This window comes from Corvus brachyrhynchos, unplaced genomic scaffold (genome assembly GCF_000691975.1).
Source record: "Corvus brachyrhynchos isolate BGI_N302 unplaced genomic scaffold, ASM69197v1 scaffold182, whole genome shotgun sequence".
In the NCBI taxonomy this organism is placed as follows: Eukaryota; Metazoa; Chordata; class Aves; order Passeriformes; family Corvidae; genus Corvus; species Corvus brachyrhynchos.
In genome coordinates this window covers 1,126,143-1,133,600 of record NW_008236807.1, presented here as the reverse complement: position 1 = coordinate 1,133,600, position 7,458 = coordinate 1,126,143, and positions in this window count along the sequence as shown.

Here is a 7,458-nt window from a genome sequence, read left to right as displayed (position 1 = left end):
TACCATCCACACCTTTGCTTTCAGTCCTTCAAGTCTCCAAGCCTCAGCACTGTTTTGGGGCAGTGAGATTTGCAGATTAATTAAGAAATCTTTGCTAAAATACCATCTTACCTCAACTTTGAACTTGTCACCTCTCAGTTTTGTCTCCTTGTTCTCACAGGATAGAGAAGAACTGGAAGTCTCACTCTGCTTTCCATAGATTACTTGTTTTCTTGCAAATTTCTGTCAATTAAAATTCTGAGGTGCAGTTGTCTCCTTCATTTTCGGTTGCTTAAGAGGAGACATCACTCAGTGAAATAGATAAGGAACTCAAGTCTTCCCCAAATTCCAGGCTAAATTCCCATGGTTTGTGCTATTAAAAATCTAGTCATTGGCAGATGAAATTCTTCTTTCAGGTGTTAATTTCCAAAACCAAATGTGGGAATTATATTCAGTGTTTCCCTGACCTCAGAGAGTGTTTTGTTTGAACAAGAATATGGGAGAGGGGACCCAGTGCATAGTCTGGTAACCAAGGGACTCTCTGAAATACTCCGGTTTCCTTGAAATGGAAGGATGGAGGAAAGGAGTGGAAGAGTCTGTTCAAAAATAATGGAATGATCTTTTCTTCTTCTTGGACTTTGAAAATTTTGAGGCAAGAAGGAAAGCAATGAAAACAGAGGTAACTCATTCTCCCCTTGCTCAGGGTGAGTTAACAGTAGGTGCAGTGAGCACTTAAAAATACTGGTGTTATTTACCTTTGGTGCTGTTCCTGTAGAGGTTTATCGCTCCCTTTTCTTGTCACACCCAAGCTTCTTCCACTCAGACAGTCAGAGACAGCACTGATTTATAGAATCATGGAATCATGGCATGGTTTGGGTTGGAAAGGACCTTAAAGCCCATCCAGTGCCACCCCTGCCATGGGCAGGGACACCTCCCACTGTGCCAGGCTGCTCCAGCCCCAATGTCCAACCTGGCCTTGGACACTGCCAGGGATCCAGGGGCAGCCCCAGCTGCTCTGGGAATTCCAACCCAGCCAGCAATTCCCAATTCCCAATCTCCCATCCAGCCCTGCCCTCTGGCACTGGGAAGCCATTCCCTGCCTCCTGTCCCTCCAGACCTTGTCCCCAGTCCCTCTCCAATTTATGTCACACGCTCTTCATTCTCTTTCATCAAGGGATGAACTGTAACTGAAACGCTGCTCAGAGGTTCTTATTAACCCTTGGATTGTTTGGGGACAGTTGTGAGCAGGATCAGAGACTTGGGTTGGGGTTTTTTTGATAAAATCTATTCTGTATGTATTAAAAAGAATTGTGTCCACATTGCTTAAATGTCACCAAGCCCAGCAGGCTCGCGGTGACATCAATGGCTTGGATCTACAGAGGCACCAGCTCCCCTGGAGTTTATCAGTGCAAATCAAACCAGTCTCCACTCAGCTGGTAATCCAGGGCTTGTAAGTGATACTCAAATCCAATTTATTAAAAACACATTTGTTTTTCAAGCACCCAGGACTCCTGATTAATTTCCAGCACCGTGGGTTATTTAATGCTGTGGGTTTCATTGTCATCTTTGATTTTCCACAGAGCGCTTGATTGATAGGAGCTATTGTGAGCCCGTTCTTCGAGCACATTGTTCTTGTCAAACAGCAACGTGCATCTCATTGATGGAAAGTCAGTGTGCCTTTCATAGATGGCAAAATCAGCCTGCAAGCTTGGGGACCATGTGCTGAGCATATGCACAAATGAAGGAGGGGTGGCAAATTCCGCCAGGAAAGTTTAATATTGTCGGGAAGTTCCTGTGCCAGTCGAACAGTTAAATTCAGCTGGTGTAACAGTCCCAGCAAGCCATGACTCAGATGTTAATCAGTGTTAGATGCTCTTTTTCTTTTTGTGCTACTGCTGAGCGGTACAAAATCAAGTGTCTTGTACCGAGAGTGCAAATCAATTTGAAATTAAATTAGCTTTTTGTTTGGGAGGCACTTGGGATTTGTTTGGGCTTTGTTAGCTGCCCCCGGCCATGGCTTTGCAAATTGCAGGTGGTAAAGGGGAGAAGTCTCTGCCTCGTATTTTGGTTCATCCTTCTGCTGCCTGTAGGATTTCACCCCACAGAAAACCATCTCCTGTGCCCCTGGAGAGCCAAATCCTCCCTGCTGCTCAGAGGTGTTGCCGGGGAAGGGAGTGCAAATTGCATTTTAGGGGAGCAGTGAGATCTTCGGGCATGAAAACCAGGAGTGAAAGGGTCTCTGTGCTCCTGTTAGGACACCCTCACAACTCCCCGGGCTGTGACACTGATTGAACTCACAGAAATGCAAATCCAAAGGTCACACAACTTGGGAGTGGAGCTCCAACCCGGAGGAAGAGGTTTCTCACCTCCAGGGTTGCTTTAAGAGTAGAGGAGTCACTTCTGCATATCAATAGGCACCTTGCAGGTCTTCCAGCTAATGATGTGTGAGGCACAAAAGTAAATATTTTCCTTTTCTCCTCCTGTTAAGGATAAAGATAAAGATAATATCTTCTCACTCTAATCCCACATAATCAAATGTAGGACAGACAACACATTAGAAGGTGGGAGACAGGAATTAAATTCTTTATATTAGAATCTGGGAATTAAATTGCTTGTATTAGAACCTGGGAAGGTGTAGAAACCACAACGTTAATTTTTTCTGCACTTCAGGCAGGATATTTCTGGAGGATTCTTTGTAGGTCCAAGGACTTTGTAAGGCCAAAGACTTTGCACATGGGAGAAGAGCAGAGGTGCAAGGGTGAGTCCATCCCACACTTGAGCAGAGCCAAATCCTCACCATGGACTGGCAGTTGTGTGTCTGGGTGGGCTCTTCTGAAAAGAAATCAGATGCAAACACCCAGAGTGAGCTGTGGTGGACCAGGCTGGTTGAAAGAAGATTTTGTGATCAAAATCTTTCTAATCTTCAATCTAAATCCTCATCCTTATGCCACAGCAAGGCCTCTTCATAGGGACTTTTTGATATTAGGGTTCATGTCCATGAGTGGTTTTATGTCAGCTTGATTTTTGGCAGTTCTTAGTTTCTAAAGTCCACGATGAAGGTTTCTTGGCTGGTCAAGCTGTCCACAGAGATGATAAAAATCTCTTTTTGCACTGCAATCAGTGAGGGGAGGCTTGTGTTTGTGGGGGTTTGCTTCCCTACTGCTTGGGGGTGTGAGGGATTTACTGCCTCTCTTTGCCAAGTGTGGGTTTGTCAGGACGTTGTCTGAGTAGGGATAAGAAAAAAAGGCTGGAAAGATTCACTACCTATGGAAGAAAGTGGCTTCAACCTCCTCAGCTCCAGCTCAGCATCCTTGACTCAGGGCTGAGCTCCTGTGTGCAGATTCTGAACTTTCCCTTATGAATCAGCCCCTTTCCACAGCTGCTTTAAGATTTGACATAAAGTTGTATAAATCTCCCACTAAAGTCCCTGATTTTCCCAATGCTGGTAAAGGAAGAACATTAATTACCTGAAATTGTCTCTGCTCCACTGAGGCACAGCATTTGCCTCCAGCATAGCTGATTTTCCAGGATGAAAGCGATTCCACACATGCCTTCCTTTCCTCTTTACTCTTACCCACGCTCCTTAAAAAATCCCCTCGTACCCCTCAGCGTAAAAGCCCCAAACTTTTAGATTAATCAAGATATAAATTGCACTCCTGGGAGGGAAAAATTTCTCCGTGTCTCAAAAAGAAAAAAAAAAAAAAAAAATTCCACACTTTCTACTGTGCTGCAGTCCAGCACCTTGGCTTCAACAGGCATGCAAGGAGCTGAGAGCCAACAGATTGTCTGCTTGAAAGTGAGACACAGCAATGCATCAAACATGCAAATCTGCTCTGCTGCTGCAGCTCCTTCCCAGGATATTTGCCCAAGGGAGCCGAGCAGCTGCTGCCGGAGCTTTGATAGTTTTAGCACGGAAAATCTATTATTCATACACACACACTCACTGAAGTCAGGATTAATGTGGCTTCAGAGCTGTGCAAGGATATTCCAATCTGTCCAAAACAAGAGCAGAGTCTCCAGCTGAAGTAACGGGGTGGGAGTTGAGTCAGCTTCTGAGAGGAGCAGGGCTGATGTCACTTCCAGTGACAGTGGTGCCACTTCCCACTGGATGAATCACAGGATCACTGAGGTTGGAAAAGACCTCCAAGATCGAGTCCAACCTTTGATCCCCACCTTGTCAACCACACCACAGCACTGAGTGCCACGTCCCGTTGTTCCTGGAACAATTCCTTGAACTGTTTTTCTGGGAAACTGGGTGCAACTGTGTTTTGTTCACCCTGTGACGGGCTGAGATGGAGCTGCCCTCTCCTGCCAACCCTCCTGTCCAACATCTCCTCCTGAGATCATGGAATCATGGAATCACTAAGGTTGGAAAAACCCTCTAAGATCATAGAATCCAACCATTCCCCCAGCACTGCCGCGCCCACCCCTAATCCATGTCCCCAAGTGCCACATCCACATGGCTTTTAAACCCCTCCAGTGGGATCCTTCTGCCCCGCTCAGGTGAGGCCCCATCTGCAGAGCTGCCTCCAGCTTTGGTCCCAGCACAGGAAGGACCTGGAGCTGCTGGAGCGAGGCCAGAGGAGGCACCAAGGTGATCAGAGGGATGGAGCAGCTCTGCTCGGAAGAAAGGCTGGGAGAGTTGGGATTCAGCCTGGAGAAGAGAGGCTTTAGGGTGACCTCAGTGTGGCCTTTCAGTATCTGAAGGAGCCTTAAAGAAAGAAGGACAGAGACTGTTCACAAGAGCCTAGAGTAACAGGACAAGGGGGAATGGCTTCAAATGGAGAGCAGGGTTAGATGGGATATTAGGAAAAGATATCACCTCTGAGGGTGCTGAGGCCCTGGCACAGGGTGCCCAGAGCAGCTGTGGCTGCCCCTGGATCCCCGGAAGTGTCCAAAGCCAGGTTGGACAGGGCTTGGAGCAGCCTGGAATGGTAGAAGGTGTCCTTGCCCATGGCAGGGGGTTGGAATGAAATGAGTTTTAAGCTCCCTCCCAACCCAAACCATTCCATGATTCTGATTCCCTGGTGACTCCACCACTGCCGTGGGCAGCCCGTTCCATGCCTGACCACCCTTTGGTGAAGAAATTTTTTCCAATATCCATCCTAAACACCTCCTGATCCCTAAATTCCTGCGTATTTTCTCACCCAAGGAACCTTTTGGAGTGCCTCAGACCCTCAGAAGAAACACATCGGCACCTGAGCAGGGCTGCAGAGACTGTCCAGGCACAGATCAGGTACAGAGCTGGTACCTGGAGATAACACAGAGGTATCCACAGGTGTCTGGAGAGAACAGAGTTTTCACACTCCATGGCTGGGCTACTTGAGTCTTGTAATTTTTTACCTGTGTACACTCATGCCTTGTATCATCACCAAAATTTTACAGACAGGCGCCAGCAAAGAAGAAAGAAACAGAATGGTTGAGGTGGGAAGAGACCTCTGGGTGTCACCTGGTCCCCGTCCAGCATCTGAAGTAGTGAAGGATTAGAGGAAGCCCTTGGGTGAGTAGACAATTAAATCCCTGTGTCCTGAGTCACAATAATGTGTGCTGAAGTCCTCAGCTTTATCTCTGAAATAATCAGTGTTCACAGCAAGCTCAGGGCTGGAGAAGTAACTCTGAGGGTGCAGCACTCGAGGAGACTGAGACTCTCAGAGAACAAAGGAGAATCAATTTTAAAAAGCCTGTGTGGGGTCCTCTAGCCTTGGGTCCTTCCCAAACAGGACAGACAACGCTGGCGTCTTCGTGAAAAAGCTTTTTTGACATTCTGATACATCCTTTTGAATTCATCAATAAAACCCTATTTATTTGATCATCCAAATTTCCCTGAAATCCTGATTTCCCCAGAGCATCTCGCTAAAAGTGCAAAACTAGAGGGAGAAAAAAAAAGAACAAGAAAGGAGAAAGCACAAGTCCTTTTCTCTTTAATGAGTTCATTTGTTGGTGTTCAACTCACAGATTTGCTATTAATGTTAAATTAGCTGGTTAAATTAGCTAATTATGGAAAATGTGTACAATAATCTCCATTTGGGACAACTGGCAGAGAACAGCTACTCAGCTAAACTGGTGAAGAAGTTACTTTTAGACCAAAGAAATTAGAAATACTGGAAACATTCAAATCAATCAGTGGCCTCTGTTCAGTATCCTGAGTGTCCAAAATCCAGTATCTGAGCAACCTGGTCTGGTGGAAGGTGTCCCTGCTCATGGCAAAGGGGTTGGAATGAGATGAAATTTAAGGTTCCTTCCACCCCAAAATATTCTGGGATTCTATGAGTGACCAGTGACGTGTTTTTGAGGGAGCTGCATTAATACATTATATATTCTTACATTTTAACATGCCTGGCTACAGGCTGTGTATGTATCTGCACTCACTTTATACATGGAAGGAAATGGGAGGGTCCCTGTTGTTGCAGTGGGGATCCTGCAACACGCATACATCAAACCAGGAGTCCCGTGGAAAGGAAATATATATGGACAGACAGATTCTTGATAGCTGTTTCAGAGATGTTTATTTCTCCAGTCGCATGGCCGGAGCTCTGCCGAGGAACTGTTCCAGTCACGGACCAAGGGTCCTTCTCTACTCATCCCTGAGGCAATATTTGTTTCCATGTTTAGCTTCCTGTTATTTTCATCTCTATATAGTGTAATTTCTTTTTCACTATTGCATGACCCCAACACCTCACCCGTTTTATTTTAATAAAAGGAGAATGAAAACAACTGGATAAACATAACAAGAACAGTTTCAAAACAAAACAAGCCGCCCTCCTGAGTCTATAAATGTCCAGTCAGATTCTGTGGAACATCTTAGGGCTGACAGAAGGGAGACAGGACTCTCTGAGCATGCTTTGTGGGGAAACTGAGGCAGGAGAGGGTTTAACTTCTTCCCTCCCCCTTTTCATCCCCCACTCGGCATTGGAAAGGGATTTTTGGGGAAACAATTGGCAAAAGCATGGTTTTGTGAGGGAAACCATGGGTGAAAAAACGGATTGGGAATACACTGGGGGTAATAGGACATAGGGTAAAAGGGAAAAGTGGGATTAGGAAAGGGAAACTGTAGGGGGGGCTTACAATGGAGATATTGTCTAACATGACTACGATTTTTTGCATATATACTGCCTTTTACAGAAACACCATCAGGCCCAGTGACCTGCGACGCTTGTAACCCTTTTCTACCTCGTATAATTTTGAATTCCACGACTTCTCCATCTCCCAAGCTTGGGATGCATTTTTCAGGGTTATTCTTTTTAATAGCAGTTCTATGCACGAATATGTCTTGCTGGTTGTCACACCTTGTTATAAAACCATAATTTTGCTTAACATTATACCATTTTACTATCCCTAAGATCTTAGTTACTATGATCTTTTCCTTTTTCCGAGTGGCTGCTGTTTTCTGTCTCGCTGCGTCTTTGCTCTCTCCTTTGGTCGCTCCCGTGTTGGAATTGTCGGGGCTGCTGGTGCCTGCGCGCTCTTCCCGGGGTCGCG